Below are 15,335 nucleotides of genomic sequence, written 5' to 3'. Positions count from 1 at the left end.
CTCATCTTATACTAACATCTTTTCCCTTTCTGAAGCCCATTTCTTAACTGTAAAACCAAAAATAAGTTTTATTTGGCTTTGAGTCTTTGATGATTGTGTATTCATACAGATTTGCTTGACTTTCCCTTCATTTGATCATATTCTGATATTATTAATGTTTAGAAGCGTTCTTTGTTATAATTTGTGTTATATTTCTTGACTTATGCCAATAGAGGATACAATTTCATATTATTCATTTTCAAGCTCCCAGGCTTTGATTCCATGCATGTTCTACATAAACATTTTTTAGGCTACATTGAGAATATGAAGGAAAATGTAGGGTCCTTGTTGTTGGAGAGAGAACAATTTAATAGCAGAATCAGCATAAAAATGTTTGTCTTTGTAGTGGCTGGGGAGAAAAAAGACATAAATCTGTTTTAAACAGGATATCAGATAGCTTACATAATTTCCTGGGAAGCCAGGACTGGGGATTGTGGCACCGGGCACAGTGCCATGAATCACACTGAAGTCAACTGTTCAAGGGTAGATGCTACTCTCACCATGGGGGCCAAGCACTGACTGTGGCCAGAACCCTGTGAATGGTAGGCCCTATATTCTTCTTTCTTGAAGGTCTTCAACTCCTCCTCTAGATGGGTGTGCCATCACCATCATTGAAATGGTTCTTACACAGAGGTTTCATCTTCATTTTATTATCTTCGGTCAAAATTCACCATAGATCCATCTGATTGGTAAAGCATACGCCACATTTCTGCACCTTAGCTGCAATAAAACCCAGAAAAACCACTATCTGACTTCCATGACAGGAATTTACAAAGAAAGGAACTTCCCTAAACAGTGGGAAAGTGTTCAGATATTTTGAGTGGCCAAGAGGAGTGACTGATATTCACTAGATGACACTAAAGCAAATTAAATACAATCACCCACTGAGTTCAGTCAGTTCAGTTGCTCAGTCAGGTCCAACTCTTTGTGACCCCATGGATGCAGCATGCCAGTTTTCCCTGTCCCACACCAACTCCTGGAGCTTGCTCAAATTCATGTCCATCAAGTCAGTGATGCCATCCAACCGTCTCATCCTCTGTCATCTCCTCCTCCTGTCTTTCCAATAAGTCAGTTCTTCACATCAAGTGGCCAAAGTATTGGAGCTTCAACTTCAGTATCAGTCCTTCCAATGAATATTCAGGACTGATTTCCTTTAGGATGGATGGTTGGATCTCCTTGCAGTCCAATGGACTCTCAAGAGTCTTCTCCAACACCACAGTTCAAATAATAAAAAATGAAATGCTGAATTATGTGGTTTAGATTATGTCCTCTAGGGTGTCCATCAGTAGGAGCAGCAAGACTCTTAAAAATAGTAATATTAGTTAAGCACTTATCATGTTAGGACTTCCCTGGTGGCTCAGTGATAAATAATCTGTCTGCCAATGCAGGAGATGTGGGTTAGATCCCTGGATTAAGAAGATATGTCCCCTAGAGAAAGAAATGTCAACCCACTCAAGTATTCTTGCCTGGAAAATCCCATGAACAGAGGTGCCTGGTGGACTATAGTCCATGGGGTCACAAAGAATCGGACACGACTTAGTGACTAAACAACTTACTATGTTACAGGTGGTTTCTGGGAATTATTGTACTTAATCTTTATCATGAGCCTGAGAGATACTATTATCACCCTTGTTGTAGGTTAAATAATAGCTTCCTAAAGATGTCCATTTTAATTACTAAACCCCATGAATATGTTACCTCATATGTGAAAAAAGAACATTGTTAATGTGGTTAAACTAATGATCTTAAAATGACTCAGGAATGTGCATTAGATACTGAAGGATTCTGTGATTACATTGTGCTAATCATTAACGGTTTGAGCCTGCTCTTTTGTGAAGCAAGAAGGCAAGGTTTGTTGTTCACTCACTCAGTCATGTCCCACTCTCTGCAGCCCCATGGACTGCAGCACACCCAGCTTCCCTGTCCTTCACTATCACCCAGAGTTTGCCCAAACTCATGTCTAATGAGTTGGTGATGCCATCCAACCATATCGTCCTCTATCGTCCCCTTCTCCTCCTGCCTTCAATTTTTTCCAGCATCAGGGTCTTTTCCAATGATTTGGTTCTTTGCATCAGGTGGCCAAAGTATTGAAGCTTCAGCTTCAGCATGAGTCCTTCCAATGAATATTCAGGACTGATTTCCTTTAGGATTGACTGCTTTGATCTTCTTGCTGTCCAAGGGACTCTCAAGAGGCATCTCCAGCACCGTAGTTTGAAGGCATCAATTCTTTGGCACTCAGCCTTTCTTATTATCCAACTCTCACAGCTGTACATGATTAATGGGAAAACCAAAGCTTCGACTGTATGAACCTTTGTTGGCAAAGTAATGTTTCTGCTTTTTAATATGCTGTCTAGGTTTGTCATAGCTTTCCTTCCAAGGAGTAAGTATCTTTTAATTTTCTGTCTGCAGTTACCATCCTCAGTGATATTGGAGGCTTGGGAGATTTCAGTTTTTCTATAATAAGAGGCAGGGAACGCGGATGGACCTTTGTACCTTCAGGGCTTGGGGGAGTGGGGCAACAAGGTTCTGCTATGTTCATCTCCATTAAAATTATTTGACCACTGCTAATTTAAAAGAATGATCCTCAGCCCTGGATACATACTAAATTACCTTTGATGCTTTAAAGAAAAACAGATTTGGTCCTCAAATCAGACAAGTTAAATCAGAATATCTTTTATTAGGACATAGACACACATATATATTTTTTTCTCATTTAAATTTTTTATTATTTATTTTTTGACCCTCCCTTGAAGGATCTTTGCTTCCAGATTAGAGATCAAATCTGTGACCCCTGCATTGGGAGAGTAGAATCTTAACCACTGGACTGCCAGGGAAATCACCACACTTTAATTTATTCTTTTGGTAAACTAATTTATTTTAATTGGAGGAGAATTGCTTTATAATATTGTAGTGGTTTTTGCCATACATTGACATGAATCAGCCATGGGTGTACATGTGTCCCCAATCCTGAACACCCCTCCCACCTCCCTCCCCATCCCATCTCTCAGGGTCATCCCAGTGCATCAGCCCTGAGCACCCTGTCTCATACATCGAACCTGGACTGGTGATCTATTTCACATATGGTAATATACATGTTTCAATGCTATTCTCTAAAATCATCCCACTCTTGTCTTCTCCCACAGAGTCCAAAAGTCTATTCTTTACATGTGTGTCTCTTTTGCTGTCTCACATATAGGGTCATTACCATCTTTCTAAATTCCATATATATGCATTAATATACTGTATTGGTGTATTTACTTTATATTTTCAATGTATTGGTGTTTTTCTTTCTGAATTACTTCACTCTGTATAATAGGCTCCAGTTTCATCTACCTCATTAGAATTGATTCAAATGGATTCTTTTAAAGAGCTGAGTAATATTTCATTGTGTATATGTACCACAGCTTTCTTATCCATTCATCTGCTGATGGACATCTAGGTTGCCTCCATGTCCTGGCTATTGTAAATAGCACTGCAATGAAAACTGGGGTACACATGTCTCTTTCACTTCTGGTTTCTTCGGTGTGTATGCCCGGCAGTGGGATTGTTGGGTCATATGGCAGTTCTGGGAGAAGGCAATGTCACCCTACTCCAATACTCTTGCCTGGAAAATCCCATGGATGGAGGAGCCTGGAAGGCTGCAGTCCATGGGGTCGCTAAGGGTCGGACACAACTGAAGTGACTTAGTGGTAGCAGCATGGCAGTTCTATTTCCAGTTTTTTTAAGGAATCTCCACACTGTTCTCCATAGTGGTTGTACTAGTTTGCATTCCCATCAATAATGTAAGAGGGTTCCCTTTTCTCTGCACCCTCTCCAACATTTATTGTTTGTAGACTTTTTGATGGCAGCCATTCTGACATGGGTGAGATGGTACCTCATTGTGGTTTTGATTTGCATTTCTCTGATAATGAGTGATGTTGAGCATCTTTTCATGTGTTTGTTAGCCATCTGTATGTCTTCTTTGGAGAAACGTCTGTTTAGTTCTTTGGCCCATTTTTTGATCGGGTCGTTTATTTTTCTGGAATTGAGCTGCATCAGCTGCTTGTATATTTTTGAGATTAATTCTTTGTCAGTGGCTTCATTTGCTATTATTTTCTCCTATTCTGAAGGCTGTCTTTTCACCTTGCTTATAGTTTCCTTCATTGTGCAAAAGCTTTTAAGTTTAATTAGGTCTCATTTGTTTTTGCTTTTATTTCCAATATTCTGGGAGGTGGGTCATAGAGGATCCTGCTGTGATTTATGTCAAAGAGTGTTTTACCTATGCTTTCCTCTAGGTTTTATAGTTTCTGGTCTTAAATTTAGATCTTTAATCCATTTTGAGCTTATTTTTGTGTATGGTGCTAGAAAGCATTCTAGTTTCATTCTTTTACAAGTAGTTGACCAGTTTTCCCAGCACACTTTGTTAAAGAGATTGTCTTTTCTCCATTGTATATTCTTGCTTCCTTTGTCAAAGATAAGGTGTCCATAGGTGCGTGGATTTATCTCTGGGCTTTCTATTTTGTTCCATTGATCTATTTTTCTGTCTTTGTGCTAGTACCATACTGTCTTGATGACTGTAGCTTCGTAGTAGATCCTGAAGTCAGGCAGGTTGATTCCTCCAGTTCCATTCTTCTTTCTCAAGATAGCTTTGGCTATTCGAAGTTTTTTGTATTTCCATACAAATTGTGAAATTATTTGTTCTAGTTCTCTGAAAAATACCATTGGTAGCCTGATAAGGATTGCATTGAATCTATAGATTGCTTTGGGTAGTGTATTCATTTTTACTATTTTGATTCTTCTGATTCATTAACATATTTCTTCATCTGTTTGAGACATATATATCCTTTAGAAAATCCTTAGGCAATTTTAATGTCAAGCAGAGTTGAGAATCACTGGTTTGGGTAATGTCATTATTATAATGGCTTTGCTGTATGCATGCCTCATGTGCATTTGACCATCTTTAACAAATAAAGTTAACAAATTGGATCTGATCTTACCAAGTCATTTGAAAATGATACTCAATAATTTGAAGGAGAAAAAGGAAGAAAATTATAAAGGCCTAGATGACAGCTGCCATCCTAAAAGCTCTCATCAATTATACTGGTTTTTTTACATGAACAACATTCATGTATAGTGAATTCTAATGTTTTCAATATTTTCCTAAATATAAGAATTTCTTTCTTCTTTTAATATTAAGACCTTGACTATGAATTTTTATCTAAGTAAATTCTATATATAGAAGTCACATTTATCATTAGGTCTATTTGTCTATAAGGCTTACTAGTTATGCGGTTCAAATCTTTTATATAATCATTGATTTTTAAAAATCTGCTGGATTTATTAATTGCCGATTTCCAGGAGAAATATCAACAACCTCAGATATACAGATGATACCACTCTACTGGCAGAAAGTGAAGAGGAACTAAATAGCCTCTTGATGAGGGTGAAAAAGAGTGAAAAGCCTGGCTTAAAACTCAACATTCAAAAAACTAAAAGTATGGCATCATCCCATCACTTCATGGCAAATAGAAGGGGAAAAAGTGGAGACAGTAATAGATTTTATTTTCTTGGGCTCCGAAATCACTGCAGATGATGACTGCATCCATGAAATTAAAAGATGCTTGCTCCTTGGAAGAAAAGCTATGACAAACCTAGACAGTGTATTAAAAATCAGAGACATCACTTTGCTGACAAAGATCCGTACAGTCAAAGCTATGGGTTTTTCCAGTACTCATGTACAGATATGAGAGTTGGACCATGAAGAAGACTGAGTGCTGAAGAATTGGTGGTTTTGAATTGTGGTGCTAGAGAAGACTCGTGAGAGTCCCTTGGATAGCAAGAAGATCAAACCTGTCAATCCTAAAGGAAATCAACCCTGAATAGTCATTGGAAGGACTGGTGCTGAAACTGAAGCTTAATACTTTGGCCACTTGATGTGAAGAGCCAACTCATTGGAAATGACCCTGATGCTGGGAAAGATTGAAGGCAGGAGGAGAAGGGGGTGACAGAAGATGAAATGGTTGGAGGACATCAACAACTCAATGGACATGAATTTGGGAAAATTCCAGGAGTTGTTGATGGACAGGGAAGCCTGGCATGCTATAGTCCATGGGGTCACAAAGAGTGGAACACAACTTAGTGACTGAGCAAGAACAACAAGGACAGTCTGTTAAAATCACCTTTTATAATAGTGAATTGTCACTTTTTATTTACACATTTTGAAGCTATATTATAATGTAAGTGCAAATTAACAATTACCTTATCATCTTGGTAAGCAGGACTTTATAGCTTTATGTAGTTGACGCTCTGTTTTTACCAATGCTTTTGTGCCTAGAGTTTATTTTTGAATAATACTAGCATAGCAGTTTGGTATGCAAGTACTTCTCTAAGTGGTGCTTTCTTTTCATTTTTAAACAGATTTATTCATGCATTGGAGAAGGAAATGGCAACCCACTCCAGTGTTCTTGCCTGGAGAATCCCAGGGATGGGGGAGCCTGGTGGGCTGCCGTCTATGGGGTTGCACAGAGTCAGACACGACTTAAGTGACTTAGCAGTAGCAGCATAGCAGTATCAGCTTTCTTTTGGTTATTGTTTTCTTGGTATAATTTTCTGCTCTTTTGAGTTTCCACCTATCTAAGACTTCATGGTTTATGTTTATCTCATTTAAACCAATTCCTGGAATAATTTTCAAACCTAACAATAATTGCATTATAATTGAATTTTTCTATGGGTTTCCTATTTGTAGCATATTTTCTATCATTTTTCCTCTTCCCCTCATATTTCTTGTTCAGATTATTTTCTCTTTTTTGTGTTTAAATTTTCTTGGCATTTCCCTCTTTCACAAGCCCATTGTACCCATGGGAACAACCATGTCAATCTGATGTGATCATCATAGCCAGTCACAGTTGACTGACTATGACCCAGTATAAGCCAGTAACAGCAGAGACTGAGAATTGTCATAGGTGAATCATATGAACAGGTGTTCTGCAGGGTAAGCCCCATGAAGTACTGGTACTAATGCCACAGTTCCATAGATCCTGCCTTCTCTCAGATTTATTTTTTAGCTCCTTTCTAGAATTCAGAAGAAGCTCTTGTACTGTCTAACTAATTTCATTTTAATTTAAACTGGCTAAAGTCAATATCTTCTACTTAAAAAAAAATGTGAGCTTAGTACAGTAAGCATACTTTTTTATTTTAACTCACTAGTACAGTCTGTATGGAAACTAGCCATTAAATTCCAAAGTTAAAAGTACTTGAGATAAAAAATGTTGGCCTCTGACAGGTGAGTTCTATAATGGGTGAATAAACAAATACAAAGAAGCCTACTAAGTATAGTAGAAGAAATAAGATGAGGTGATAAAACTTTGCATCTTTGATTTTTTTGAGTTCCTGGATATTTCTGGAATACTTTACATTTTTTCTCTTATCTCTAATTGGCAAGTGCTATGTTAACTTAAATTAGTTTCCTTTTAAGGACAGTTGACATATCTTGAGGAGAATGAGGTAAAAATAAAATGCTTTTCTATGTTATATTTCTCTTTTATCTTTATAATACCCATTCTGGAGTTGTTATTCCTATTCACAGCTGACGACAGTGTGACTCAATGGTATTAAACCATTTGCCCTAGTTATCTTGTTATTAAGTGGCTGATTCAGAATTTAAATTCTGGTTCTGATTCTGAAGATTTTTCCATGATTCTAGGACACCTCATGAAAATAATTTGCTGTCAGTGTCAAAGCAAGGGCCTTATAAAGTTAAACTCTCCAGTCCATTTCTTGTCAAAACTCTTTTAAACTAAAATCAGAGTTTTTTTTATGACTTTTATGAATTGCTCTGGATTAGAAGTCCCTCACTCCAGTGTTCTTGCCTGGAGAATCCCAGGGATGGGGGGCCTGGTGGGTTGCTGTCTCTGGGGTCGCACAGAGTTGGACACGACTGAAGCGACTTAGCAGCAGCAGCAGGAGAAGTCCCTCAGTGTTCTGATCCACAGTAAAATTTCAGTCCTCTGTAAATACACTTTAGTTATTTCCCAATTATTCCCTACTCTTGATTGTCTGTCCACGTGAGAGAACTTCCTTTGGAGTAAGGAGTCGTGGCTGTGCGGGCACAGGAAGGCCTAGAGGAGCTATCCCACACTGAAGGTCAGGAAGGGCGGCAGTGAGGAGATACCGCTCGTCCAAGGTAAGGAACAATGACTGCGCTTTGCTGGAGCAACGGTGAAGAGATACCCCACACCCAAGGTAAGAGAAACCCAAGTAAGACACTGGGTGTTGAAAGAGGGCATCAGAGGGCAAACACACTGAAACCATACTCACAGAAAACTAGTCAATCTAATCACACTAGGACCACAGCCTTGTCTAACTCAATGAAACTAAGCCATGCCCTGTGGGGCCACCCAAGACGGGCGGGTCATGGTGGAGAGATTTGACAGAAAGTGGTCCACTGGAGAAGGGAATGGCAAAACACTTCAGTATTCTTGCCTTGAGAACCCCATGAACAGTATGAAAAAGCAAAATGATAGGATACTGAAAGAGGAACTCCCCAGGTCTGTAGGTACCCAATATGCTACTAGAGATCAGTGGAGAAATAACTCCAGAAAGAATGAAGAGATGGAGCCAAAGCAAAAAGAATACCCAGCTGTGGATGTGACTGGTGATAGAAGCAAGGTCTGATGCTGTAAAGAACAATATTGCATAGGAACCTGGAATGTCAGGTCCATGAATCAAGGCAAATTGGAAGTGGTCAAACAAGAGATGGCAAGAGTGAATGTCAGCATTCTAGGAATCAGCAAACTGAAATGGACTGGAATGGGTGAATTTAACTCAGATGACCATTATATCTACTACTGTGGGAAGGAATCCCTCAGAAGAAATGGAGTGGCTATCATGGTCAACAAGAGTCTGAAATGCAGTACTTGGATGCAATCTCAAAAACGACAGAATGATCTCTGTTCCTTTCCAAGGCAAATCATTGAATACCAGTGTAATCCAAGTCTATGCCCCAACCAGTAATGCTGAAGAAGCTGAAGCTGAATGGTTCCATGAAGACCTACAAGACCTTTTAGAACTAACACCCAAAAAGGATGCCCTTTTCATTATAGGGGACTGGAATGCAAAAGTAGGAAGTCAAGAAACACCTGGAGTAACAGGCAAATTTGGCCTTGGAATACAGAAAGAAGCAGGGCAAAGACTAGTAGAGTTTTGCCAAGAAAATGCACTGGTCATAACAAACACCCTCTTCCAACAACACAAGAGAAGACTCTATACATGGACATCACCAGATGGTCAACACCGAAATGAGACTGATTGTATTCTTTGCAGCCAAACATGGAGAAGCTCTATATAGTCAGCAAAAGCAAGACCAGGAGCTGACTGTGGCTCAGACCATGAACTCCTTATTGCCAAATTCAGATTTAAATTGAAGAAAGTAGGGAAAACCACTAGACCATTCAGGTATGACCTAAATCAAATCCCTTATGATTATACAGTGGAAGTGAGAAATAGATTTAAGGGCCTAGATCTGATAGATAGAGTGCCTGATGAACTATGGAATGAGGTTCATGACATTGTAGAGGAGACAGGGATCAAGACCATCCCCATGGAAAAGAAATGCAAAAAAGCAAAATGGCTGTCTGGGGAGGCCTTACAAATAGCTGTGAAAAGAAGAGAAGCGAAAAGCAAAGGAGAAAAGGAAAGATATAAGCATCTGAATGCAGAGTTCCAAAGAATAGCAAGAAGAGATAAGAAAGCCTTCTTCAGTGATCAATGCAAAGAAATAGAGGAAAACAACAGAATGGGAAAGACTAGAGATCTCTTCAAGAAAATTAGAGATACCAAAGGAACATTTCATGCAAAGATGGGCTCAATAAAGGACAGAAATGGTATGGACCTAACAGAAGATATTAAGAAGAGATGGCAAGAATACACAGAAGAACTGTACAAAAAAGATCTTCACGACCCAGATAATCACGATGGTGTGATCACTGACCTAGAGCCAGACATCCTGGAATGTGAAGTCAAGTGGGCCTTAGGAAGCATCACTATGAACAAAGCTAGTGGAGGTGATGGAATTCCAGTTGACCTATTCCAAATCCTGAAAGATGATGCTGTGGAAGTGCTGCACTCAATATGCCAGCAAATTTGGAAAACTCAGCAGTGGCCACAGGACTGGAAAAGGTCCGTTTTCATTCCAATCCCAAAGAAAGGCAATGCCAAAGAATGATCAAACTACTACACAATTGCACTCATCTCACACGCTAGTAAAGTAATGCTCAAAATTCTCCAAGCCAGGCTTCAGCAATATGTCAACCATGAACTTCCTGATGTTCAAGCTGGTTTTAGAAAAGGCAGAGGAACCAGAGATCAAATTACCAACATCTGTTGGATCATAGAAAATGCAAGAGAGTTCCAGAAAAACATCTATTTCTGCTTTATTGACTATGCCAAAGTCTTTGACTGTGTGGATCACAATAAACTGTGGAAAATTCTGAAAGAGATGTGAATACCAGAACACCTGACCTGCCTCTTGAGATATTTGTATTCAGGTCAGGAAGCAACAGTTAGAACTGGACATGGAACAACAGACTGGTTCCAAATAGGAAAAGGAGTTCATCAAGGCTGTATATTGTCACTCTGTTTATTTAACTTATATGCAGACTACATCATGAGAAATGCTGGACTGGAAGAAACACAAGCTGGAATCAAGATTGCCAGGAGAAATATCAATTACCTCAGATATGCAGATGACACCACCCTTATGGCAGAAAATGAAGAGGAACTCAAAAGCCTCTTGATGAAAGTGAAAGTGGAGAGTGAAAAAGTTGGCTTAAAGCTCAACATTCAGAAAACAAACATCATGGCATCTAGTCCCACCACTTCATGGGAAATAGATGGGGAAACAGTGGAAATAGTGTCAGACTTTATTTTTCTGGGCTCCAAAATCACTACAGATGGTGACTGCAGCCATGAAATTAAAAGATGCTTACTCCTTGGAAGGAAAGTTATGACCAACCTAGATAGCATATTCAAAAGCAGAGACATTACTTTGCCAACAAAGGTTCATCTAGTCAAGGCTACGTTTTTTCCAGTGGTCATGTATGGATGTGAGATTTGGACTGTGAAGAAGGCTGAGCGCCGAAGAGTTGATGCTTTTGAACTGTGGTGTTGGAGAAGACTCTTGAGAGTCCCTTGGACTGCAAGGAGATCCAACCAGTCCATTCTGAAGGAGATCAGCCCTGGGATTTTGTTGGAAGGAATGATGCTAAAGCTGAAACTCCAGTACTTTGGCCACCTCATGCGAAGAGTTGACTCATTGGAAAAGACTCTGAGGAGGGATTGGGGGCAGGAGGAGAAGGGGACGACAGAGGATGAGATGGCTGGATGGCATCACTGACTCGATGGACGTGAGTCTGAGTGAACTCCGGGAGTTGGTGATGGACAGGGAGGCCTGGTGTGCTGCGATTCATGGAGTCACAAAGAGTGGGACATGACTGAGCGACTGATCTGACCTAATCTGATCTGATCTGACTAAAAAAAAGATCCACAACATGAGAGCTGTAAATTCCGTTTTATTTGAGGCTTATATAGGAGCATACTTCCCTGGTAACATAGCCTGGAAGACTATGTTCAGATAGCTCCATGGAACTCTTCTGAAAAGGTAGGATCACTAATTGAAAGACTACTGAAACAGACACATAAATAAAAGGGGGATAAAAAATGAATTCATATGTGGTAGACAAGGTACATAACTGGCAAATGGATAGGGTAGTGGAGAGGGGAGGGCAGGTGATAGGATTGAAGAATTATTAACATATTGGTGATCCTGTAAATCAGTGAAATCATGAGAATGGCTGAAATTACCTGAGAATATAGTATTGAGAGTGTAGAGAAGGTGGCCAGAGAAGTAAACGTAATATCAACACTTAAAAGATGAAGAGCCCATGCAGGAGAATAGATTACTTGGTTCATGAGTGTAAAGAAAATATGATAACCAGCTGAGCATTTTAAGAATGGAGTACAAAACTGGTAAAAAGATAAAATAATTTAAAGGCTAAAAATTAGCTACTGGATTTAGCCATTAGATCACTAGAAACCTTAACAAGAGTAATTAAATAGAGGGCTCTTATATAAACCTGATTGCACTGAGTTGACAGGTAAATGGGAAATATGAATTTTGTTCATAGATCACTCTTCTGAAATGTGGAGATAAAGAAAATAATCAAAATATGGTGGTAGAAAAATTAATCAAATTGAAGGAAGTTGTAAATAGAAAGAAAAGGAGGAAAGGAAAAAATATATCACTGATTAGCAATGTACTAGCTAGACATAGGAGGCCATGAGATCATAGTCAAGCTTGTAGGGAAAGCCCTGTATAAGAGGAGGGATTACCCATCTGGTAGATTGGACAGAATGACATAAGCATAGGGTATTAGATTGCTAAGGGTGCCATGCCAAAGTGCTACATACTGTGTGGCTTAAACAACTGAAATTTATTTCCTCACGATTCTGGAAGCTAGAAGTCTGAGATCAAGGTGCAGACAGGGTCAGTTTCTTCTTCTTCTTCTTTTTTTTTGCTAGGATCAATGGTTTTATTTTTTTTATTTAAATTTATTTATTTTAATTGGAGGCTAATTACAATATTGTGTTGGTTTTGCCATACATCAACATGAATCCGCCATGGGTGTACACGTGTTCCCAAACCTCTCTCCTTGGCTTATGAAATACCATCTTCTCCCAATATCCTCACATGGTCTTCCCTCTGTACACATATATTTCCAAATTTCTTCTCCTTATAAGATGTTAGAAATGATCTCATTTTAGCTAAATTACTTCCTAAGACCCTATCTCCAAGCACAGTCACATTCTGTGGTATTAATACTAAGGATTAGGAATTCATCACATGAACTTTCGGGGGACACAATTCAGCCTACAATACATGCTGCTGCTGCTGCTGCTAAGTCGCTTCAGTCGTGTCCGACTCCGTGTGACCCCATAGATGGCAGCCCACTGGGCTCCCCCGTCCCTGGGATTCTCCAGGCAAGAACACTGGAGTGGGTTGCCATTTCCTTCTCCAATGCATGAAAGTGAAAAGTGAAAGTGAAGTCACTCAGTCGTGTCCGACTCTTAGCGACCCCATGGACTGCGGCCCACCAGGCTCCTCCGTCCATGGGATTTTCCAGGCAAGAGTGCTGGAGTGGGGTGCCATTGCCTTCTCCGCTACAATATATGGGTGCATATATTTAATAATTAAAGGAGAAAAAAGTCAGAATATCTAGCCAAGCTTTTAACACACATTTTATTACATATGCTTCTGAAGTATAGGTTTATTGATAAGAATCATATAAGCAGAACTCTGGAAAGTGGCTTATTAGTCAGTTTGGATGGCTTTAACAAAGTACATTGACTGGTATTTATTTCTCACAGTTCTGGAGGCTGGAGTCCAAAATCAGAATGGCAGCATGGTCAGGGTGGGTTCTGGTGAGACTTATCTTCCTGATTTAAATCTTCTTCTTGTGTCCACACATGGCAGAGCATGCAAGAGATTCTCTGTCTCTTGCTCTTTAACTAAAGGCACTAGTACCATTAATGAGAGCTCCACCCCATGACCTAATTCCTTTCGAAAGAGCTCATCTCCATGTATCATCACCTTGGAAATTAGGATTTTAGGATATAGATTTGGCAGCTGGGGAGACATAAGCATTCAGTCCAGAATACAGGTACCACAAAAGAATATTCAATATGAAGTGTGAGCATTTATAGGACTGCTGAAACCTCTGTCCTATTTTAAACCATATTTTCAGATCTACTTTCTGACATGGAGATCAGTTGTCATTGAGGTGGTGTTTCATGGAACATGGTGTTGAATCACTGACAAATTACTTTTCAGTTGTAAGGTGAAATGCTGAAATATTCTGCTATATTTGAAGAACTGTCTCTTCCACTTACATCATCTTAAGAAAAAACTAACAGCCATCATCGTAAATTAAAAGAATGAAAAACCAGCAGTTAAGAAAAAGAATGTATATTTGATCCTCTATATGTCTCTAGGGATTGGGAAATTTAATATAATTAAAAGGAAGATAATTTTAAAGGAGTGGTAATACATAATTGTATCAAGAATAAGTCTATGCACACAATTGTGGAGGGCAGTGTTTTACAAAAAAGATTGAGTTGGTCAATAAATAAAGTTTACAGTATTTGCTTTTTTCTACTATTATTTATATTAAATGTTTCAAATGAAATCTTTCTTTGTTGTCACAGACCTCTAAAAATTGTGTAAACTTGGTTCTAAAATTCATTTTATTTAAGTCATTTAAGCCACTAACTTAAGCTCTGCTAAGAAATTCCTAAAGAAATCCTGTGCACTGTAAATACTTGGGGTAGAATAAGCAATTAAAATTTTTTAGTATTCAAAGCAAAATTCAAACCATTTATAATAATTACAAGGTACAAACTCTTTTTATCTTTTAAAATCAACTATATATTTCTTGATTGATGTATATTTCTTAAATCCACTACAACTTTTACTCCACAAAGACAGAGATTTTATCTATTTATTTTACTATTAATTCTGATTGCTAGAACACTTCTTGGCACGCAATAATCATTCAGTTCGGTTCAGTTCGGTCGCTCAGTCATGTCCTACTCTTTGCAACCCCATGAATCGCAGCACGCCAGGCCTCCCTGTCCATCACCAACTCCCGGAGTTCACTCAGACTCACGTCCATCGAGCCAGTGATGCCATCCAGCCATCTCATCCTCTGTCATCTCCTTCTCCTCCTGCCCCCAATCCCTTCAAGCATCAGAGTCTTTTCCAATGAGTCAACTCTTCTCATGAGGTGGCCAAAGTACTGGAGTTTCAGCTTTAGCATCATTCCTTCCAACGAAATCCCAGGGCTGATCTCCTTCAGAATGGACTGGTTGGATCTCCTTGCAGTCCAAGGGACTCTCAAGAGTCTTCTCCAACACCACAGTTCAAAAGCATCAACTCTTCAGCACTCAGCTTTCTTCACAGTCCAACTCTCACATCCATACATGACCACTGGAAAAACCATAGCCTTGACTAGACGGACCTTTGTTGGCAAAGTAATGTCTCTGCTTTTCAATATGCTAACTAGGTCATAACTTTTCTTCCAAGGAGTAAGTGTCTTTTAATTTCATGGCTGCAGTCACCAACTGTGGTGATTTTGGAACCCCAAAAATAAAGTCTGTCACTGTTTCCACTGTTTCCCCATCTATTTCTCATGAAGTGATGGGACCAGATGCCACGATCTTCGTTTTCTGAATGTTGAGTTTTAAGCCAACTTTTTCACTCTCCT

The sequence above is a fragment of the Bos indicus x Bos taurus genome, chromosome 6 (assembly GCF_003369695.1).
Source record: "Bos indicus x Bos taurus breed Angus x Brahman F1 hybrid chromosome 6, Bos_hybrid_MaternalHap_v2.0, whole genome shotgun sequence".
Classification (NCBI taxonomy): Eukaryota; Metazoa; Chordata; class Mammalia; order Artiodactyla; family Bovidae; genus Bos; species Bos indicus x Bos taurus.
Note: the sequence above shows the minus strand (reverse complement) of the source record.